Source organism: Benincasa hispida, chromosome 12 (assembly GCF_027475165.1).
Source record: "Benincasa hispida cultivar pf3 chromosome 12, pf3_genome.v1.1, whole genome shotgun sequence".
NCBI lineage: Eukaryota > Viridiplantae > Streptophyta > Magnoliopsida > Cucurbitales > Cucurbitaceae > Benincasa > Benincasa hispida.
In genome coordinates, this window is record NC_143489.1 from 67,502,833 (window position 1) to 67,527,828 (window position 24,996).

Below are 24,996 nucleotides of genomic sequence, written 5' to 3' on the forward strand. Positions count from 1 at the left end.
GCAGTTCGAGTACACAGATACATATAGTATACCATCTCATTACTTTATTTCCTCTATGAGGGAAAAAGAAAAGTAATAAACCTGCTCGATGGTGGATGTGTGTCGAAACTTCAACCTTCGACAACCTAAGCGAGATTTCCCTTGTCGATGGTTGAAGTTTCGGCCTATGTATTGTTTACAAGTTTTTATTTGTTCGTCGAGTTCTCAACGTTCGACATCCACATTAGTCGAGTTCTCAACATTCGACCTCTAACCTCGAACTCCCAAAACAACAATATTTCTCTAATAAATTTTGAAAACAACAATATTAATATTAAAGGTCCGCTCAAAACACTGCACGACAGAGATATTGTAATAATAAATGTATTGTAATTCACAGTTTTTGTGTTTTTATTTTCTTTTTTAATCTATTACTAGTAGTAGGGGAAATACTTTTATTGTTTATAGGATTTTGGTACAGTTTTAATTTCGCTTTTAGATTTTTGAAATATCACATATTGAATTTGGTTCTGTTATTCTTAGGTTTTGTTTTTAATTTCGTCTCATATTAATATATATATATATATATGTATTATTTTAATCTTGATTTTTCATTGAATACTCACATTAGTTATTTAATGGTTATGTATATTAGTTAATTTAAAATAATTATTATTAGTTAAATTTCAATCATGTTAAAATTCATTTTAAATTTTCACTTCATAATTATTATAAATCAATTAATAGACATTGTCACTAAAGAGTCGTTTGCTTCGCTATATCATAGATTCTCATAGAATGAGCATCTAGATTACCGTGTTTGTTTTGTAATATTGTGAGATGCTCCGACATTTAAAAATTCTTGGACCGAACGTAGGGCTTCTGGAGAATTTTGGATGCCCTCCACATTGGTTTTCCAGATTTTTTAAGTGAATGCATCCCATTTTACTTTTTGTCATTTTTTTTATTATTATTATTATATATATCTTCACTTGCATTATATGATTAAAATAAAAACTGTCAACCATGTATATCACACATTTTTAGTTATATCATAATTCTGATTATTTTTTAGTAATATATTTAAAATTTAATTTAAATTAATATTTATTTTATAAAAAATCTTAAATTATGAAATATTATTTTGTTGAGAAAAATAACATATAAAAATAATATAAATTGTATTAATTTTAAAAGAAATTTAAATCGATAAAAACAAATATGTTATATAAGTTCAAATTACAATCAAAATAATTATAGAGTAATAAGTAGTCGTAGCGGTATTCTTTGAACTTTATGTAAATTTAAGATATTCACGAGTAGAAATCCTATGAAACAAACACACTTATCAAAATATTTTCAGATATCTGCAAATATATTCCTACAAAATGAACATGTCAATCTAAGAATGCTGAATATCTACAATTCCTAATATATATAATTCTAAGCATCTAAAATTTCGGTTATCAACATTTCCAAAAAAACAAATGGCCCTAAAGTGAAAAATCGATGTTAAAAGTGTAAATATTGAAACCTAATGACAAAATTATAACAAAGCTCGAATATCAAAATTAAAATTATAATATTTTAAAGTCTACGGACTAAATTCCAAACTCAAAACTTAATTATTAAGAGAGTAACATTTTGAAATCCATAGAAAGTCTAGAATTTAAAGATCAAAAAGATATATTTCTCCTTATTTTTATTAAAGAAAAAATAATGATTGAATATTATTTTCTCTTTTATTTTAAATTAAATAATGATAGTAAATCATAAAAATCATAAAAATTTAAGGTGAAAAGTATAGATTTCAAAGACTAAATTGAAATAAATTTTAAATCTCAACATAAAATTATTAAAATCTATAAATAAAAATATATAGAAACTAGACTTAAATATTTATTATAATAATAATTATTATTTATTGTTGCGTTTTTGGATGGCAGAAGCCGCTGTTTAAATTATGCTACGTGGCAGTGCTAACACGGTCCAAAAAGATACCTTTAAAAAGTAATCATAATTTTAATTTTAATATTTTTTAACTTAAACCAATTAAAAAAATTATTAGAACGCACGCCAAGGCCTAGAATCGGCTGTGTGTTTGTTTGACTTTGACTCAGCCTCACCCTTCGAATACTGTGACGCGACCTTTATAGGCAATTAAGCATTAATTTAATTCATATTTAACCATCACTTTGGTTACTAAACATTTAAATTTTTATATTTTGGTTTTCATATTTCCAACATGTCCATTTAATTTTATTTTTTTTTTTTAAAAAAATGGTCTATTATGGTAACAAATTTTAAAAAATATTTATTTTAATATCTAAATTTTATCCGTCTACGTCATATTGGTGGACTAAGGTAGGTGATTCGAGAACATTTTAGACTTGTTTGTCAAGCAGGTTTGGAAGCAATCTCTACTCATCATGAAAATTTAAAATTATTGAATTGATTGATATTTTTTAAGGGTTTGTTAATGTTTTTCCACTAGTGACAGATGTATTATTGTGGAGTTATTGTTTAGAGATAGTGAATTTGTTGAACCACGAGTTGATTGATATTATAGAGGTGGAGATTGTTATTGATGATATCAAGTCCTTGGCGCAAAGTCGTGGGAAGGTCTTCTTCACTCACACTCGTCTCGATATAATATCTTAGCACATGCACTTGGTAAAAAGGGAGAGTTGTATAGATTTCCATCTCCATCTCCATCATATTCTTTATCACGAGTGGTTTGTTTAGATAGTATATAGCGATTTAGGTCGATGATTTTGCTTCAGTATTGTTTTTCTTGAAAAAGAAAAAACCAATATTTGAAGTTTTTATTTGTTTGATCTAATTATAAGTAATATCCATTAGTCATTTGATTGTCTCTGTAACAAGTTAGTATCAACTTGTTAGTACACATGCTCAAGGCTATATCATTGATTTATTAAAAATAAAATAATACTAAGGATCAAATGATTAATTCATTTGAAAAATAATCAATAATTAAAATAAATTAATTGAAAGTTAAGGGCCGGTTTGCATTGATTTTTGAAAAAAATATTTTTCAAAAAACTCACTTTTATATAAACACTTTTGATAAAAATTGATTAAAATACACAGTTATCTCGAGTGGTGCCAAACACTCCAATTTCTTCTAAAATTATCTATTCTTTAAATTAAACACTTGAAGATATATTTCGAGTACATCGTAAGAGATGAATAACATAACAAATCTAAAAATTTAAATACCAAAATAAAGACTTTCAAATTTTAGAGACGAAAATATAACCAACATAAAAGTTTGAAATGAAAAAGTAGATTCTAAACCTTCAATTAAACACTCTAATTTATAGATGTCTACTCTTACCATTTTTTTTAAGGTTAAAATATAATTTTGGTATTTATACTTTGAAGTTATTTTATTTGAGTCTCTTTAATTTTGAATTCTCCAACTTAATCTTAGAACTTTTAATAAATCTTAAACTTATGTTATGTTATGAATTTATTGTTGATTAAAAAAGAATAAGCAGTGTTGGTTCCGACTACAAGTAGCGATAGATACAATCTCGATAAACACCACAAGTACCAAAAAACAATCAAGAATGCATGTGGTGCAAATCACAAATCAAGGAAATCATCATTGTCTTCAATGCAACTATGGCTACATTTTAAGTTGTCTGGAATGAACAAACTAATAGACGCACTTTCACGAACACATCAAATAGATTTCTAAGCTTTGGGAAGATATTTGTATGTGCATCGATTGTTGGTCCTACAGAATAAAACTCTTCAAAGATTACAATCCTACTACTATTGCTCTTAGTATGGGTGTTTTCATGTAATTTTCTTGGTCTTATCTCTGGCGCTTTGTATCTTTGTCCACAATATTAATTGAATATCAATGAAGGAAAGTGAGAGATGATGAATGTGCTAAGATTATACCAATCTAATTGGAAACTATACGTATTCTTTTCAAAATAATAATAATAATAATAAAAAAAGGAATAAGTAGGTTTTTTATATATATATAAATTTTAATATATATTCACATGGTATGTTTTGTTTGCTGATTATAATTATTTGATCAACTTTAATAATAATAAAAAAAAATAACTTCAGAGGATTAATTTAAGACTTGTTGAAAGTAAAAAGTGTGAATTTAGAGAAATAAAAATAGAGAAAGTAAAATGACATGAAATTAAAGTAAGAAGATAACATAATGGTATTTTAGACTTTTTAATCATCACAAATAAATACAATAGACAACACATTGGCCAAGGAGTTGCAGCATTTGTCTTATTAGATATTCACTATTGTAATAATTAATATCAGAATCATGCTCCAAAACATTATCATGTGGATGCAAATCTTGCTAGTCAAATGTGGTGACCAGTTACAAGATGAGAAGATATATTGAATATATAAATTAAATACTACACAAAATATTTCTTCTCATTGTTCCATTTTAATTTCACCATTTACATCTTATAACTTGTATAAGATTTTTCATTAAAAAAACTTTTATAAAGATTAATGTTTTGGAAAATTATTGTACCAATTCAAACTTTTAAATTAATAATTATATCAATTTAAATTTCGAATTTTTTAAATATATAAAATTATAATTTTATTATGTATGTTTGAAAATATCTCGTGTAAAACTTATAAGTGTATCAATTAAATTTCTAAACTTTAATAGATGAATTAGCTTATACTTTTAATTAGAATTTCCTTTTAGAATCATCAACGTATTTATTCTAATTATCTATTTTGTAAAACCAATATTTGAATAAGTTTGTAGAGATTTGAGAATTAATGCATTGATGATCTAATTTAAAGGTAATTATAATGAATGGTCTAAATTGATTGACTTATCTTATCAAAATTTAAAAATTTTGTTGATTCAAACTATAAATTTCACATGTTATTGGTTAAACGAAATTTATAGGAGGATGTAAATTGATACAATCGTGAAAGTTTAAAGTTTAAATTGATATGATTATTATTTCATGGTTTTAATTGATACAAACTCAATTTTTTTTCAAAATATCGTAGGATGTCGGGGATTCAAACTAGAACTCTCTCGATCTTTCATGCATGCCACTACTTTAACATAAAGATGGTAATTTCTATTTTAAACTTTAGTAAATATTGCAAATTTTACCAAATAAAGTTTTGTTTGTAGAATTGTTTATTTAAAATATTCTTATGTGTTTTCCAGTAATTATAAAATAGATATTTGGTACAAAATTAACAAAATTTCACCCAAAGCACTGTTAAAGTTTTTTTAATTAAAAAAAAAAACACAAATGGTGAGTTTTGTTAAAATAGTCTGATCATCAATTTTGTGTATTAATCAAACTTAATTTTTAATAGTTCATTTTATAAAAGTTAAAAAAAAAATTACCAAATGTATTGAAGTTTAGAACTTAATTCAACAAATCTTAAAATTTTAGGTTGGAAGTTGGGGTTGAAACTGAATTAATTTCAACAGATGAAAAAGCCGGAAGTTGGGGGCAAAAGATTTGTTGAAATCTTTGAATTCCAAGCAATAGCAACGTCGGCACGGATTTTGCTCCCTTAACCTAAAAGATCTGAATGCATCTATTTTTGTGCCGTCCATAATATATTTTAAGTATAAATAATATTTTACATAAAATTTTATTAAATTCTAGATAGATGATTACCACCTATTGAACTCATATCACTTACTTACTATTAGGCTAATCCACAATAGTTCACTTTAAAACATGTTTTAAATGATTTAAAGTCAATTTAAATGGTATAAAAGTCATGTTAAAATATAAAACCAAAATTTAAATGTCAAAATAAGTATAGTCGAAGGAGATTATTGTTTGAAACATAGTATAAAGGTCGTCCGGTGATTCAAACAATATGGTTTGGAGGGATTATTTTCTCTTTAGCTTGTTGAAGGGGATTATGGTATCTCTATGTCAAAAGAAACACCAACTCTACTAAGGACGATGAAAAAAAAAAGTTGAATGACCAATTAACAATTAAATTCAAACTCAAGAGAACACGTCTTCTTTAAAACTTCAAAGATCAAACAAAAACTAAATTCAAGTCTCAACAAACTTAAATAAGAACTAAGGCCACATTTACGACATTGGTAAAGTAATTCATCAATTGTAATTTAAAAAGTGAGTCTCATATGATTACGTTTGTTGATATTTACTAGTATTTTGTGATCGTGATAAAATATAGACCCTATCATGAAATCTATAATCAAATATTATAATCTGGTTGAGGAATAAAAAGTGACACCCATTGTATTTTTAAAATATTTTTTAACGATTTTGGGCTCAAGTATGTGTTTTGGGTTATAAATTTTATTGGTAAGACTAAGTTATCGATGTACTTGGTCTAAGAGTATCCATAAAAAAAATACAAAACAAATCTAAAATTTTGGGATATGATCAATATTGGTAACACAATTTTGGAATTGTGTTGCTGTTTTTATTTTCTTCTTTCTTTATGGGTAAAGAAAATCAAAGCAAAACAAATAGATAATTTAAAAAACAAAAAAATTGTTGAGTGAGAATATGAGCCAAATTGGAATGGAAATCTTTTTTAAGCAAAGAATAGAAACACTAGTTTATCAATGTTATTTGCCCAATAACAATATTGATTAAAAAAAATCCAAAATTTTGGGATGTTATTTGTTCGTTAGTATATATATATATATATATATTTTTTTTAAGTTTGGGATGTTATTTGCTCGATAATGTATCGATTAAAAAAATCCAAAATTTTAAGATGTTATCGATTTAATAAAAAGATTTTTAAAATTTGGGATTTTATTTGATATGTTAAAAAAAATAAAAAAAATCAAAATTATGGGAAGTTTTGTTTGATAACGATATCGATAAAAAAGATATCTAAAAAAAAATTCGTTTACACCAATAGTAATGGTTAAGTAAACAACGTCAATAATAATTAAATTATGTTTACAAAATAAAACGTATCCAAAAGCAATCTAATTTTGAGGTCCATACACTTAATTTATCAATAAAAACTCATTATGTTTACACCATTTCTTTATTCCAATGACATAAACGTAGCCTAAATTCAAATTTCACTAATAAAAATCATATCGTACAATAAACTCTAGCTAAAGTCATTTAGAAATAGTAAAGTGATCAATGATGACATCGCTACACTCATTCACATTCTTATTATAGATTAAAAAATTCAATATCTCTCAATAAAATCTATATTCAAATTTTAAGGATCAAAAGTGTATGAAATTACACGATTAGACGATGACCGTCGATCGCATAAAGGGCTGACATCACTAAGCCCATTCACATTATCAATGGGCCTTTAGACATATGATAGTCAAATGCATAAAGCAGCCCAATTTTCATGTTGCATCCAAATTTCTTCTCGTGTTTCCCCTTTTCAACCTCCATAAAATCCCATCATTCCCCTTCTCATTTCTCTCACTCCCACACTTTCTTACAACAACCACCATTTCAATCTCTCTCTCAAAATTCTCCCAAATTTTCCATCCTCCCCAAAGGTCAACCAATTTATATCTTTTCTTATTTCTTATTTTTCTCTTTAATTCCATTTCATAACCATCATTAATCTATTGCTTGAGTTCACTAATTTTGCACTAAATTGGTGTAGTTAACTAAATTTTTTCAGGTGTGTGGTCAGATTCAGATTGGTCGCATGCATGGACCAACCAAGCCAACCGCCATGGCCGTCGTCTCTTCTTCACGAAATCAAGAAATTAACACCAACAATTTCCGGTGGGTTAGTTTTCATTATTGGCATCTCCTTTTGGGAGATATAGTCACTGATTCTTACTAGCCATGGCGCTATCCTAACTGAGCTTTTTCCTATTTTTCGTTCTTCAACGTTCTTTCTTATTTATTTTTTTTTTTTTTAGTTTTGAAATGGAGTCTTCTTGACCTTGTAAGACCTTTTCTTGACCTTGTAAGACCCAACACCGTAGCCTTTCCCTTTACCATCCATTTGATTTCATACTCTATATTGGGAAATACCCATATGGAGTTTGAGTACAATCTATCCCTATTTCCACCCAACTCATCTTCTCCTTCCTTGTCTATCCCTCTTGAGCTGCATTTTATCAATTAATTACCTGGGCCGTTTTCATATATAGCAAAATGGCCAACTTATTTATAATTTTTGTAAAATGGCAAAAAATTTCCTCATCTTTTAATAATAATAATAAATTTAATTAAGTCCCACCACGCCGGCCGAAGAAGGTTGAAGAAGACGAAGAAGAGCAAGCAAAGTGCAGGGCGATTGAGTGAAGAAGAAGATTTGTTCTCTTTTGGCTGTGGGGACTTGGAGTTTTTTTTTTATACATTTTTATTTAATTTTTGTAAAAATAAAAAAGGGGAAAAAAAGAGGTATTATTATTATTATTATTTAGTAATTGTTTGTAAGTTTTAAATTCCGTTGAAAAGAAAAAAAGAATGAAATTGAAATGTAGTGCACAGAAATATGGTGTGAGCAGGAAGTATCAGATCAGTTTTTTGGTTTGGTTTTTGTTTTACATGTTGTTTTTGTTGTTCTTAATGTTGAGGAGAGATAAAGAGAATAATAAATATTCTCTCTGAGAAGAAGTAAATAGAATAGTGAAGTCCCACTCGTGACTGCTCAATGCTTATCACTCTGTACGTTTTGTGTGTATATATATATTTAAATATTATAAATTATAAACTATATATTTTGTTATATTTGTAATTTTTCAACATGTTAGTTATATCTTGAATTTTTATTCCTAAAAGTGTTACTTATTGTCGTTACTATCTATCGATCTATATATTGATATATATATCTAGCTTCTTTTTACAAAATTTTGGTTAAATTGTAAAATTGGTCTCTTTGATTAGAAAAAGCTAGAATTTAGTGCATATAATTTATAATTAAAATTTAATCATTATGGTTTGATATAAGGGATCTTTTTAAATATAAAAAAACATATACACTTTATAAAGAATCTATTAATAAGAATTCTCATGAACATAATTATCACAAATAGTTTCTATTGGGACTGTGTTGGATGATTTATCAAACTATAGAGACTGTTGATGATGTTTTATTAAATCATGTGGACTATATTCTAACTTTTAAAACCGTATACATTAAATTTTAACTTTCTCTAAATCATAGGGTCAAAACATATAGTTTGATTAAATCATGTGGACTATATTCTAACTTTTAAAACCGTATACATTAAATTTTAACTTTCTCTAAATCATAGGGTCAAAACATATATTTTGACCTAAAATATTTATTTCTTTCTTCCCTATTTCAATTTCTTTATCTTAATATTCACGTCTCTTAAACGTGAAATAATTTTGAAAGTAGATAATAAATTAGGAAAAAGAAAAAACTCGTAAGATGTTTTCCTATTTTCTTTTCCTTCCTTTTTCTTAGAAAAACACCTTCTCGTTGTTGGTTGAGTTTGGTTTTTATTCTATCCTTAAGTTTTAAAATATTACCATTTTTTCTTGAGTTTTGACTTTAACATTGAATTTTTCTAAGTTTTAAAATTTTTCAATTTTATAAATTTTAAATTTATTTTATGGTCTTACATTTCAAGAATTTTTGAAAATATAATTAATGTTACATTCCATTAATTAATTCAAAAATGTAGAATTAGATCAATAATAATTAAATAAATTAGATTCCATTGATTTTTAGTTAATATTAAAATTATTTTTAATAATTATTTAAAATTAATTATAAAGAAATTAAATTTAAAATCCATCCCTAAAATCATAACATCTTGAAACCTATAACTATACTCAAAATTGAAATATATATATATATATATAATAATAATAATAATAATAATAAAAATAAAATTATTTGTTTGTTTCATTAATTCTTAGAACCCCACACCTCTACTCTGAACAGGATATTCAAATTGTATTTTGTATTGAACCCTGAGTATGGAAAGTGTCCATGTGGGACAAACTGTGACAACCTCCACTCTCTTTCTTTCTACTCATAGAGCTAATAGTCAAACCTCTTATTTGACTTCTTTTTATTAAAATATATATTTTTTACAAAATAAAATAAAATAAAATATACATATATATATATATTTAAGTGAGGCCAATTGTCTGACTATACTCTGTATTAAATTCAAGTTTGCTTTTCCATTTTCTTTTCTCAATATGTTCCCTTTTCCCAAATATATAACCACATAATGTAGCCAAGTCCCATCATCTGTCTTATTTCCTTAAAAAAATTAAATTATTTATTCCAAGAAATAAGTATAAAAAATACTTTTCGTCCCTAATTTTTCATAAAATTGATAACTTAATTCCTAAATTTTGGTTTATAACAAGCTAAACTTTATACTTCACATTTGTGACAATTTAGTCGTCAAAATATGGGTTGTTATCAAATATAACAAAATAAACTAAAATATTTACAAATATAATAAAATTTCAAAATCTATTAATGATAAACATTGATAGACACTGATAGACTTCTATCGATGTTTATTAGTGACACTAATAGGTATGTATAGAAGTCTATCAGTATCTATCAATATCTATCGTCGATAGATTATAAAATTTTGCTATATTTGTAAATATTTTTAGTAATTTTGTTATTTGAAATAATTTTTCATAAAATATCTTATGAAAATTCATGTTTAAGTTTTATTATATCACAATGGTTTGTTTAGATATACTTTCTAAGTACATGAAAAAAATTAAGTAGAAAATCAATCTAATTATGTCCTTAATTTTTATAGTTTATAAATAAATTTGATCTCTAATTAATTTATTAATATTTATACGTGTGAACAATTTTATTAAATCTTAATAATTTATGTTTTATTGTTAATGGTAAAGGGCAGATGACTAGATAACAATTTAATAAAGTTTATGAACAATAACTACTAAAAATGTTTTTTTTAACCTAAAGATGACATAAACTTTTTGGTGGCAGATGAGCATGTTTAAAGTCAATGTCAATAATTATTGGCTCATGTGAGTCACTGGCTAAAATGTTAGTTAGCAGTCAAAAAAGTTATTTTTTAAAAAATTTATTATTATTATTATTATTTACTTTATTGTTGCTTAAAGTGAAAATAGGGGATTGAAAGAGATGAAATAATATTTGTTTGAGGACTCCTAAGAAAGAAATGAGAGATAGTTGACAGTCAATGGACTAAAATAATGGGGAAAAAATGGTAGGTCTATTATTTTGAATTTTGATGTAATGTAATCAATTTTTTTTAAAAAAAAGTTTTAAGAAATAGGAAAAAAAAAATACAAATTTGGTCCTCTAATTTTGGATCTAATTATCATTTAGTGTAACCTTTTTTTCTAACATTATATTTTTAGTCTTTAAATTTTGAACTTAATTGTAATTAGTTTTTAAATTTCAAAATGTTACAACCTTAATCTTAATTTTTACAACTTATTAAATTTCACTTCATATTAATTAATAGACATTAACATTATAGATTAAACTGAGTATTTTTTTTTTTAGAAAAATCGATATTAATGTATAGATTTTGAAACCTATAAATCAAATTGAAATAAAATTCGAACTCTAATAATCAAATCGTAACATTTTGCAATCGGAAGAAGAAATCAAGCATAAAAATTAGATATTAAAAATAATAACAATTTAAAATTTAAGGAGGAAAGGTATATATAATAATAATAATAATAATAATAATAATAATAATAATAATAAGGAAATGATATTGACATCCACTTGCCTGAAATACAAAGGGGGAATTCACAATGATTCACGGGGATTGGTATTTTTTGTGAAAGAGATTTGGTTTTGGTAGCATCACATGAAAGAAATTATTACTATTTATTTATTTATTATTATTATTCCAATCCAGGACGGTGGAGATTGTGACCCTTTTTTCTTTCTTCACTCCAGAAATATCATTTTTCAATTTATAGTTTTACTCATAAAGATTCCCACTATTTACATCATAATTGACTAATCTTATTTTTTTTTTCTTCTAAACCTGTTAATCATTTTAAAAACTTGAAACTTTGTCAGATTACCAATTCATCCTTATACTTTTTCGTTTTGTTTATTTTAATTTATTTATAAGCTCTTTCGGGCCAATTGCTTCGTTTGGTAATTATTTAAGTTCGATTTTTTAACCATTTCATTTTTTATTTTTATTATTATTAAGTCTAGGAAGTCAAAGTCTTAACTAAATCTTAAAAATAAAAATAAATTCTTAAAAACTATGGTCTCATTTGATAATTATTTTGTTTTTTTTTTTGTTTTTTAAAATTAAGTCTATAGACATTACTTATAATTCTATATTTTTTTTCTTGTATTATTTATTTTTTACCAGTTGTTTAAAAAAACAAGTCAAAATTTGAAAATTAAAAAGAGTAGTTTTTAAAAACTTGTTTTGTTTTTAGAATTTGCTAAGAATTCAACCATTGTACTTACGTAATATACAAATCATTTTAAGAAATTGGGAGAACGTAGACTTAGTTTTCAATAACATAAAACAAAAAATGAAATGGTTATCAAACAAAATATATTTTTTTCAGTTTTCAAATTTTGACATGATTTTTTAAAACATTGGTAAAAAGTAGAAAGCAAATCAATAAATTTAGAAATTAAATGAGTGTTTATAAGCTCATTTTTAAAAATAAAAAAGAAAACAAAATTATTACCAAATGGGATTAATTTTTTTGTTTTTAATTATTGAAAATTAGGCTTATAAAATCTATAAACATTCGTTTCACCTCTAAATTTTTATCTTAGTTATCTAATTTTTACCATTGTTTTCAAAAACCAAGTTAAAATTTGAAAACTAAACAAAAAAAATAAAAAAATAAAAACTCGTTTTCTTTTTTTCTTTTCAATTTAACTAAGAATTCAACTATTGCACTTAAAAAAATATACAAATCATGGTAAGAAATTAATAAGAAATAAGTTTAATTTTTAAAAATTAAAATATAGGAAAAAAAAAAACGAAACTACTACCCAGTTGAGACATTAGTTTTTGAAAACTATGTTTTTTCACCATTTCTTTAGACAGTTTTCACTTTTTTTTAGTAGACATTTTAATTTATTGTCGAATTTAAAAAATAAAAGCAAGTATTTTTTTTTTCTTTTTTAAGTTTTGGAAAATTTGTTGGAATTTGAAAATAACTATATAAATGAGTTAACAAGACAAAGAAACTCATATCTAAAATGATAGAAATAGCATTTTAAGCACAATTTCAAAAAAAATTATCAAATGGGACTAAAACTATGTCTATCTTTATGATATTAAGTATGCTTCACAAGTCATGGTTGTTATAATTAGTTGTAACCATGCTAAATAACTTATATATCTTCCTTTTTCATGGTACAGTAAGATATTGTCATATTTTCTTAAAAAAAAAAAAAAAAAGTGTCATCATTAGAGCTTTAAAGATAAGTTGTCTTTTATTGAATCTCTCATTTTTCAAGTTGATCTTTTCAGACTATTAACCAAATGTAACTTAACACTTACACTAAATAATTAAATGTAAATTGCTTAAAAAATTGTAATATTCCTATTGATATGGGATAAAAGTTTAAAAATTAATATAAATTCTTTGAAGTATCATACTTAAATTGACAACAATGATCTATAGCAAACATTTGGATCAGATTTGAGTTATACAATTTCCAACATATTATTTTCAAGTCATAACTTTTGTTCGATATTCAAATAGATTTCTATTTGGAGAGTAATTTTATAACATTTATGAAATTTAAAAGTAGTTAATATCAAAGCTTTTAAGGGAATAAGAGTATGTCCGAAAAGAAATATTTTGTAGGTTAAAATACCATTTTGATTCATGTATGTTGAAATTTCTTCAATTTGAATTTCTATATTTTTAAATATCTAATTATTGTCTTGTTACTTTTGATAACTCTTAATTTTAGTCTCTCGAAGTTAATTTTTATGCAAATTAGTTAAATATTATGCAAGGAAATACTTTATGTGAATACATTATCAAAAATTGTAAAAAAATGCTAATAGATATATATAAAAAAAAACTAGTAGTAGAGACTAAATTCAAGAATTATCGGAAGATATGGACTAAAATTGAAAATTTGAAAAAAATAAAATATACCATCTTAATTTTTTTGTTGAAAAAAATATATTTTTGGTTGTTAGGTTTTAGGTATAGTTTCTATTTGATCTATAAGTTTCAAAATGTCACGCACTAGTCTTTTAAGTTTTTTAGTTTGGTTTTAATACAGTCTACAGATTTCAAAATGTTACAAAGTTTCCATTGAAATGTGAGTTTTGTTTCAAATTGCTCCCGAAGTTTTAAGATTATACTTTTAACTTCAGTTTTTCATTAAATACATATTTTCAGTTACGTGCGTTAATGTTTATTAACTAAATTAAGATAATTACGAAATGAAAAATAAGTAATTCTTTAATTTTTTGAAATTTATGGATTAAATCAAAATAAAACTTAAATCTCGAAAATAATTGAGGTGAAAATTTACAGAGGGGTAAGATGGTAATAAAAAGAGGAGGGAGTGGGTAAAGAAAGATGAAAAAAAGGGAGGGAGGAAGAGAAGGGTAAAGCTGCAAAGGAGAGGGAGAGAGGACATGGTGAGTAGTGGGAGATAATGATTATGTTGGGACAAGTGGGGTTGGGAAAAGCTAAATTCCTTTTAATAATTTGTCTCGAAGTGAAGAAGTGTAAGTAAGTATAATAATAATAATAAATAATAATAATAATAATAATAATAATAAATAATAATAATAATAATAATAATAATAATAATAATAATAATAATAAATGTAGTGTAGCAATGGGAATGGGAAAATGGCAGTAGTGCATTCCCAAGCCCCAAATGTGACAACAATAAAGCTACAAACTTTCAATTTCAATTCATCCACTCTCATCATTTCATTCTCAATCATCAATACCCTCAATCCAATCTCCTTTCCACTTCCCTTTTCTATTTTCAAAGAAAAAAAAAATATGTAACTAATTTTTGGATATTTGGAACGATGAATGGGTTATTATAAACAATAAGTTATAATAATACATATATTGTAATAATCTATATTTAGAATATTAGATTATAATAGACTGTATTTGAAAACTCGACTATATTAGTATGAATTTATAATCATTTGTGATTAGAGTACATATTATTATAGTCCTTGTTTAGGTATTTTTTTACTATTTTGTTTCCAATTGACTAACAAAAAAAAAAAAAAAAAGACTAATTGATTATTATAATACATAGGTTATAATAACATGTTTATATGTAGATTATAATAATTTATTTTTGGAATATTGACTAAAATAATTCATGTTATAATAGTATGTATTTTGAGTATATATTATTTTAATACAAATTTATAATAATATGAGTTTGTGGTACATGTTATTATAATCATTGTTTGGGGAACATATTTGAGAGTGATATAAAAATTGTTGAAATCATCGTTTACAAAATCACTCTAAAACATGTGTTTATTGCATGTTTGTGAGTGATTTTAAAATAGTTAAAATCTCTCTAAAACATGTATTTAATTATTAAAAATAAATTGATATTTAATTGTACACTTTAAAATGTGATTTTCATATTATCAATATTGATTTTGAATAATTAAGAATTAGTTTGCCATTGATATAAAAATGTCAAAAGTGATTTTAACCATTTCATAATTGTATATGTTGATGCCAAAGTTTGAAGGAAAGAAAAACGCATATGACCTCCACACGACATCAACGGTAAATTTGTAACTTTTGGGAAGAGAGGACCTGCAAAACAAAGAAAAATATCTTGATACCTATTAAAGCAGAGTAAATAAATCTGCTATATGTATTTATTAACCAAAAGAGGCCTATAAATAGGCATACTGACTAACCATTTAACTACCCTTATAACAAAACTTATAACAGAATATAAACTAATTTCTAATACTCCCCCTCAAGATGGTGTGGTTATATCAAGAATACCCATCTTGGATAGTAAGGAGGAAAACAAAGTTTTGGGCAAAGCTTTGGTAAAGATATCAGCAAGCTGCAAGTGAGATCGGATGGGAAGAAGTTTGACATTGTCACGAACAATGTGATCTCGGACAAAATGGCAATCAATATGCTTCGTCCTTTCATGAAAAACCGGATTTTCAGCAATATGGACAGTAGCTTCATTATCGCAGTAGATTAAAGATGGATGAATAAGAGGTACTGAAAGCTCGTGAAGAAGTTGTTCAACCCATAGCAATTCACTTATAGTAGCAGCTAAAGCTTGGTATTCAGCTTTGGCAGAAGAACGGGATACCGTAGACTTCTTTTTAGCCTTCCAACTAATTATGAAATCACCCAAGAAGATGCAGAAACCGGTTATAGACTTCCTTGAATCAGGACAAGATCCCCAATCAGCATCAAAATACGCCTTCAATTGGAATGTGTGGACAAGTTGTAGAAGAATACCTTGGCCCGGAGAAGCTTTCAAATATTTAAGTAAGGACATGGCAGCATCAAGACGAGGCTGTCTAGGTTGAGCAACAAACTGACTGAGCTTATGGACAACAAAAGCTATGTCGGGCCGAGAAATAGTCAAGTATAGCAGTCTTCCAATGAGTCTCCGATACAATGTTGCATCAGAAAGGAGGGTACCAACATCAAATTGGAGCTTTAAAGCCGAATCAAGAGGTAGAGAAGCCGGTTTACAAGCCAACAAACCATGATCTTCTAGGAGCTGCAATGTATAATTTCGTTGTGATAGAAGAATACCTTGAGACGATCTTGCAATTTCAAGGCCCAAGAAATACCGAAGAGACCCTAAGTCTTTGAGCTTGAAGGCCTCGTGCAGATGATCTTTAATCTTATGTAGCACAGGTAAAGAAGCACCGGTAATGACTATGTCAACAATATAAACAAGCAAAGCAACAAAGGATTGAGCAGAACCTCAAGTGAATAAGGAGTAATCAGACTTGGACTGAGAAAATCCCAAGTAAAGGAGTGCCTTTGAGAACTTGTCAAACCATTGGCGTGATGCTTGTTTAAGGCCATATATGGATTTATGCAAGCGAAAAACAAGATGCTCCCCCTGTTTGTGAATAACATTATTAACATCTAGTTGAAGTAGAGACCAACCTTTTGAGACAGTAAGAGTAAGAAGTACTTTGACAGTAACAAGTTTGGAAACAAGAGAAAATGTCTCAATGTAGTCCAGGCCTTCTTGCTGCGTGTATCCCTCGGCTACTAACCTGCCTTGTAGCGGTCAATGGTCCCATCTGTACGATACTTGATTTTGTATATCCATTTGAATCCAATAGAGTGTTGGCCTTGAGGTAAGGGCATAACAGACCAAGGACGGTTGGCTTCCATTGCTAGAAGTTCATCTTGCATAGCTTAGCGCCAATGTTCATGAGGGACAACCTGGTGATAAACTGAGGCTCATATGCGGATGAGATATTGAGGGCAAACATCTTGTAGATAGGATTCAGTCTGTCGTAAGATAAAACAGCTTGCAAAGGATACTTAGTAATTGTCTGCTGAGAATGATTGTGTAAAAGGAGGTTGCAATGATAGTCCTAAGATATGAGGGTGGTTTAGTCGTCCTTGTAGAGTGGCGATAGTGAGAAGAATTGTCAAGTAAAGACAGATGGGGTTGATCAGTGACTGCAACATCATCATCAGCAGGTGCAAAGGGAACAAAGGGAATAGTTGGTTTAGAAACGTCATGTGAAGGAGGCTGGTCAGAAATCTCAATAGTAGCAGAAGTAGCTGATGAAGAGCCTTCACTGCTGATAAATCACTTGAAAATGGAAGTGATAATGGTAAAACTAGATCAGGAAAAGGGTCAAGTACCTCTGCTTGAGAACTGATTTGATGAAAATGGAATATGTCTTCATGAAACACAACATCCTTTGAAATAAAGAATTGCTTCTTCTCAATGTCATATAAGCGATAGCCCTTGATACCAGTGGGATATCCCAAAAAAACAGAGGCAATGGCCCGAGGCTGAAACTTGGTCCTATGAGAAGGCAAAGTAGAGGCAAAACAAAGACAACCAAAAGTTCGTAGTGAAGTATAGTTAGCATGTTCATCATTCAAACGATAGTAAGGTGTTTGCCACGACAAAATATGAGATGGAATGAGGTTGATCAAATAAGATGCGGTCAATATACACTCTCCCCAAAACAAGATAGGTAACCTAGCTTGAAATAACAGAGATAGTGCAACATTTAACAAATGTTGATGTTTTCTTTCTACTACCGAATTTTGTTGAGGCCGTTCAACACAAGAAAACTGATGGAGAACACCTTTGGCAGCAAAAAAATCAATAAAGGCCAGTTCTGGTGCATTATCCGATCGAAAAGCTTTTATGGAAAGACCATATTAAGTTTCAATCAACTGAAAGAAACGAGGGACAATAGTAATAGCTTCACTTTTGTTACTCATAAAAAAAACCCAAGTGTACCGAGAATAATAATCAACTAGTGTTAAAAAGTAACGATATCCAGTATGAGTAGGTTCACTATAAGGGCCCCAAATATCACAATGTATAAGATCAAAAGCATGAGCAGCAAGTCTATTATGGCTTTGAAAAGACAGTCGTTTTGTTTTGCTAGAGGACAAATCATGCATTTATTGCAAGTACTATCCATGTCTACATGTAAAATGTCTTTTAGAAAACTAAGATGTTTATATGATGGATATCCAAGCCGATTATGCCAAGTAGAAGCAGAGAGTGTAGTAGTGGAAGAACAAACAAGTTCTGTAGTATGTGAAAATGAATGTAAGGATTTATCAACTGATGCTTGCAACAAGTATAATCCATTCCATTTGTTAGCCTTGCCAATCTTCTTCAAAGAATACTTGTCCTGAATGAAGCAAAAATCACTGAAAAAAATGACCATGACGGGTAGATAGGAAGTTAAAGAGCTTATGGAAATTAAGTTGAAACAGAAATATGATATATATAGCACATTCTGTAGCAAGATATCTGTACTGACTTGAATATCCCCAACAAATTCAGCCAGAAGCTGAGACTGATTAGGCAAAGTAACATTTGTCGGTTTAATTTGTCTTAGAGTAGTGAATAGGACCTTATTATGACAGATATGAGCTGATGCACTAGAATCAAGTATCCACTGATCAAAAGATATATCAGAAAGGAAACTAATACCTGCAACGTGAGCTGTAGGAGTGATAGAAGCTGCCTTATTGGACTTTGCTGCTATGGTGGCTGTTTTGGACTTGTTGAGATGGGACTGGAGCATAGCCAATAAGCCTTGGCATTGTTCAGATGTTAAAGAGGATAGAGAATTAGAATGATCTGCTCTTGCTGATTCGGGAGGTTTGTAAAGCTTGTGCCCTGGTGGATATCCATGAAGTTTGTAACAACGATCAACAGTATGCCTTTGAATATTGCAGTGGGTGCATATCGGTCTATCCTTCTTCTTGTTTTGATTGGTGTTGCGAGAATTACTTGGAGCAGGCTGGTGGGAAGCAGAAGAACCATTCAAAGGAGGGCAGTGGCATTAAATGAAGATATCGCATTGCCAAAGGATGAAGAATAAGCTTTCTGGTCAATCTCCTGTGCAACTAGAGAGAAGGCCCGATTGATTGATGGTTATGGTTCCATTAGTAACAACTGAGATCTGATAGGAGCAGATGAATCGTTTAAACCCATGAGAAAAGTCATAACATACTCTGTTTGGAAGTAAGTCTGTAGGTTCTTAACACCACCACAAGTGCATTTTTCACAAGAACAAGATGGGCGGTAGGAGATAAGTTCATTCCACAACATTTTTAGCTTGGCATAGTATGTGGTGACAAAATCTTGATTTTGGGATAAGTTGGAAATTTCACGGCGTAGTTGGAAGACTTTTGGTCGTTTTTTACGCTGGTACCGTTCTTGTAGATCAGCCCAAATTTCTTGAGCGGAATCGGAGAAGTTGATGCTAGCAGAAATCTCTTTGGAAAGAAAGTTAAGAATCCACACAGTGACAATGCCATTACATATGATCCAAGAACTGAGTAACTCACCGAAAGGTCGAGGGATTTCACCATTGATGAAGCCGAGTTTATTCTTGACAGTGAGCCCGATCTTCATCGCCTGACTCCACAAGTCGTAATTTGATTCCGTAAGAAGATTGGAAACGAGCACAAGGCTGGTGCTGTCTGAAGGATGAAGAAAATAAGGGTTCTGATATTGTTCAAGAATGGAAGATGGGGAAGCTCGAACATTCTCCCTAGAGTTGGAGTTTCCGGATGAGGTTGGGTCGTCAAATCTGGTCATGATCGTTGTTTCGGATAAAGAAGGAGAACGAAAAGTCACGAGGAGCGGCGGTCGGATGAAGGGAAAACGAAAAGGTCTTCTGAAGATGAAAAGTCACGGAAAAAGAGTGGCTGGATGGAGGAAAAACGAAAAGTAAAAAAAAAAAAAATTAATTTGCTCTGATACCATATTAAAGCAGAGTAAATAAATTTGCTATATGCATTTATTAACCAAAAGAGGCCTATAAATAAGCATATTTACAACAGTGACTAACCATTTAACTACCCTTATAACAAAACTTATAACAGAATATAATTAATTTCTAATAATACCTAAATCCGTAAGGGAATTATAGAAATAGAATAGAGAAGAAGTTAGAAGTTTAAGTTCTAGATTAAGATCTAGATCCCATATCTAGTTTTCATTCTCTCATATGAAGTTATATTGATTTATTTATAGGAGAATGAGATAGAGTTACCTTTTCTTCTTATGATAAGAACAAGATGGATATTTCCTAATCCTAATAAGTAAAGATTAGATATGATTAGATAAGTTCACTTTATCTAGTATTTATCTTCCATTGACTTTTCCTGATTTTTGGCCTATTTTTTTTTCTTGATTTTTGGCCTATCTTGTAAGGTCCAGATTCATCCACAACATTTTCTCACTCTCACTTTATTATATAATATAAGCTTGATACTTTGAGTTCAACTTGGAAGTGCTATTTTCTAAAGCACGCAATTTCAAAATGACAAGATTATAATAAAATAATTTTGTTAGGCATATTTAGTTATTAATGAATGATATGAACTAAATTTATACAAAATTGATGAATTTTCAATGTAGCATTAAATTTCAAAATTAAAATAAAACTTATATGGGATTCTATAATTTAATAGAAATCTTTAATGTTGAAAGGTGCTTTGTTTTTCTTTTAGCCTAAGCCCCCAGTATCTTGTATTCTTTCTTAATCTTGTTTGTTCTTGCATCTAGAATTTGTCTTTCAATTGGTTTTTTTACTAAGGGTTGAAACTCTCCAATGTTTTTTTTATCATAAGAGACTTTTCCCGTGTAGGATTTGTCGATCTTTTCTTTGGTTTATGACTATATAGATGTGAAAATTTCAATATCTTTTACCACAAGATGACCCATTTTTTGGGCATAAAATGTCAAATGACCCTTTTTTTTAAAAAAATAATGTCAATTGACCATCTGCTGACATCATCGCCATATCAGATTACGTAAATACTCTCACCTATTTGTCTTCTTACCCTTTTACTGAAAACCAAAACTAAATTAAAACTCTTCCACTGACCCACGACAAATAAAATATGATTGATAAGTAAATTCAATCAGTGTCGATTGTGTCTTAAACTGATCGGTAATGGGGATAGGGTGGGTCGTTCTGGGGTTTAGAAATATTGTGAACCTATGGGTTTTTTTGTTTGTTTGTTTGTTTTTTTTATGTATTATGAGGTTGAAGACGAGTAGAAAGAGAGAATGTGAGTGAGATGAGTGAAATCTACGAAAGCGGCACTAGAGAGAGCGACACCAGCGAGACAATGTGTAATTTGAGAGAGAGAAAGGGAGAGAGAGGATGTGGCCAATTGATCTTTGCTCTCGAAAGCTAATTATTATTAATTGTTATTAAGCTGTAATTTAGCTAAGCAATATTAATACAACAATTAATAATAAAGATCCCAACTCTAATTTGCATTCCCTCATATGAAGTTATATTGATGTATTTATACGGAAAATGAGACAAAATTTACTTTTTATAAATCCACTTTATTTAGTATTTATCTTCCATTTATCTTCCTTTTTTTTCTTTTTTTTTTGGGCCTATATTGTAAAGTATATAAGTGAGATTCTACTCTCAGAAAATTTTAGTTTATAACATTTTAGTCATTGTTCATAAACTATAAAAACTAAGTCATTACAAACGATTATGTAGAGTAGAGAATCGAACCTCTAACTTTGAGTTGGTAGTACGAGTACTATCTCATTTAAGCTATGTTTATTTTACTTGTTCTGATTATATTTCAGTCTTTATATTTCCAATTGATCAATTCCAGTTAATGTAATTTCAAAATCAATCTTATATTTGATCTTCCAAGGTTAACTTTTAACAGAATTGGTTGAATAATAATGCATGTGAATATATTCCAAATTTTATAAGGAAATACTAATGAACGATTTTTAATAAATCAATAATAAACTAAGTACATGTACTGTTTTATACAAATATTGAAAGTATAGTAGCTGAAATTAAACAAATAAAAGTATAGTGGCCATAAACGATATTTTAATCTAGATCATAAAATTAGTTATTATTATTATTATTTTGATATTACTTGTTAGCAGTTGTAATAATAATAATAATAATAATAATAATATCCCTTTTAGACATATACAATGAAAGTACTTGTGCCTAAAAAAATGAAAATACTTTTCCAAAATTAAAAGAAGGAAAGACTTACGAGAGGATTTTTTTTTATTTTTTTTTTAAAAAAAAACTTGAAAAATTAACTATAAACTAAAATAACACGTATAATTAACTAACGATTAAAATTGACATTTAAATATTTAGAGACCGACTAAAATGAGAATACGTTTAAAGTAGGTAGACCAACATAATATTTTAACCTAAAAAAATTAATAGCATTTACATAATTGTTAACTACTTTTTGTATATTTTATAAAATATCACTTATATATTGATAAATTATGTAGTTGGTGAAATATATCAATAATATGTCAATAAAGTAGATCACATGGGATCCTTTTTACGTATATTACTATATAAGAAATTATACACTAGTGCACGTTGTTTTATCCTGCGGCAATTATGTTTTTATGTTATTTAGTCCAAACTAATTGTTAATGTGTTATAGAAGCCTACTTCATTTTTCTTTATGTCAACATATTTTCCTTATTTCAATTAAAATATCTTATCAGTGATTCCTCTAAAAGAAAATTCCTTTTTTTTTTTCCCCTCATACCCACCCTCCCATTGACCTACTAACTATAGGTTACTTTTAAATGTCAATGCTTCTTTTAATTCCACCATTTAAAAAAAAAAAAATTCAATAACTTAGATTTAATATATGTCTAAAAGGAGCTCAAACCTCTCGATTTTATGTTCTTTTATATATATACATGCAGGAGTGGATTTAATATGTGTCTAGAGGGGCTTGAACCACCTTCAACTTTATACTGGCATAGTATCAGAATCACTAACTAATTTAGTGGTACTACTTGCATGAATAAATATCTTAATCTCTGATTTTATGATTGAATATTTATATTTTTATCGATTGAGTTATAATCTAATTTTAGTTGTGCATTTTTAATGTATAACTCGAACTTATATAAAGCATGTATATATATTATTAACGTAGCTTCAAACTTCAATACATTTATTTATTCATTTGAGATATAATAATGAAAAAAAATATATATGATGATTATGGGTAGCTCGGCTTCAGTGGGCTGTGCTATAGTTGTGGGTGAAGAGGCCACGTTGCACGATTAGCCATGCAAATTAAGCCCAAATGTCGTGGAAAAATAGAGCCTACGTCGTAGAAAGGGGCCACGAGAGCCCATTTATGGATCGCCATTTCTTTTAGAAAATTAATTTTATTTTTGTCTCATGACTTTTGATCTTAATTCTATTTCTTATCTAGATTTTAAAATGTTACAATTTTATCACTCATATTCGAGTTTTTATTTCACTATAGCATTTATATTTGGATATTTACCTTTTTAACTTTGATTTTCCCTAAATACTCACTTCTCATCTTTACTATCAATATCTATTTATTAATTTAAAATTTCGTTTCATAATTATTTTAAATTAATTAATAGACAATACAGCTAAATACTAAAAGTTAGTACTTAAAGAAAAATTAAAATTAGAAGTGCAAATCTTGAAACATATAGACCATAATAAAACAAAACTCAATCTCAAGGGTAAAACTACATTTTAAAATATTGAACTTAATGACTAAAAATGTAATATTTTTGAAAACTTAGGGACCAAATATAAACCATACCAATAAAGTAATGACCAAAAAGCTATTTTCCCTCCTTTTGTTAAGTGAGATCGAAGATTCGAACATCTAACATCGAGGTTAGGGGTGGTCATTCAAACCGCAAAAACCAAACCGTTTCTAAAAACTGAATCGAATCGAACCAAAAACTCAGTGAAACCGAAAAATATGATTCGATCCGGTTTGAAGAAATTTTGAAATCGAATTAATTCGGTTCGGTTCGGTTTCACTTTTGAAAATTGAATTTGAAATCGAACCGAACCGTTTTTAATTTATATATATATATATAGTAAAATCGAATTTTAAACCGAACCAAACCCTTTTTTTAATTAACAAAACAATATAACATGGATTTTTTTAAAATGCCAAAATCGAATTTGAAACCGAACCGAACCGTGCGGTTCGGTTTGGTTTCACATTTTCAAAATTTCGATTTGGTTGGATTCAACCACCAAACCGTACCGAACCGAACCGAACCGTTTCCACCCCTAATCGAGGTCCATGTACAAATCATATATCATTTGTTTGAGCCATGCTCATTTTAGCATACATCACTATTCTTCTAGAAGTGTTTGGTAATTCGTTATTTAAGATATATTAAACTATTTATAAACCACTACTTCATAGTTTCGTTTGATCATCATTTTGATATGGTTGATAACTATTTTGTTTTTAAAAATCAAGTTTATACAAACTCATTCTTTTGTTGTTTAGA

The 24,996-nt window shown here is 28.1% G+C and overlaps 1 long non-coding RNA gene across 1 annotated transcript; it reads left to right on the forward strand.

The window, feature by feature from the left end:
- Positions 1-7,385: 7,385 nt before the first annotated feature.
- LOC120067686 (uncharacterized) lies at positions 7,386-8,703 on the forward strand. The gene is made up of 2 exons (XR_005478997.2): positions 7,386-7,513; positions 7,642-8,703. It is a non-coding gene; the product is annotated as an uncharacterized LOC120067686 (long non-coding RNA).
- Positions 8,704-24,996: the final 16,293 nt, after the last annotated feature.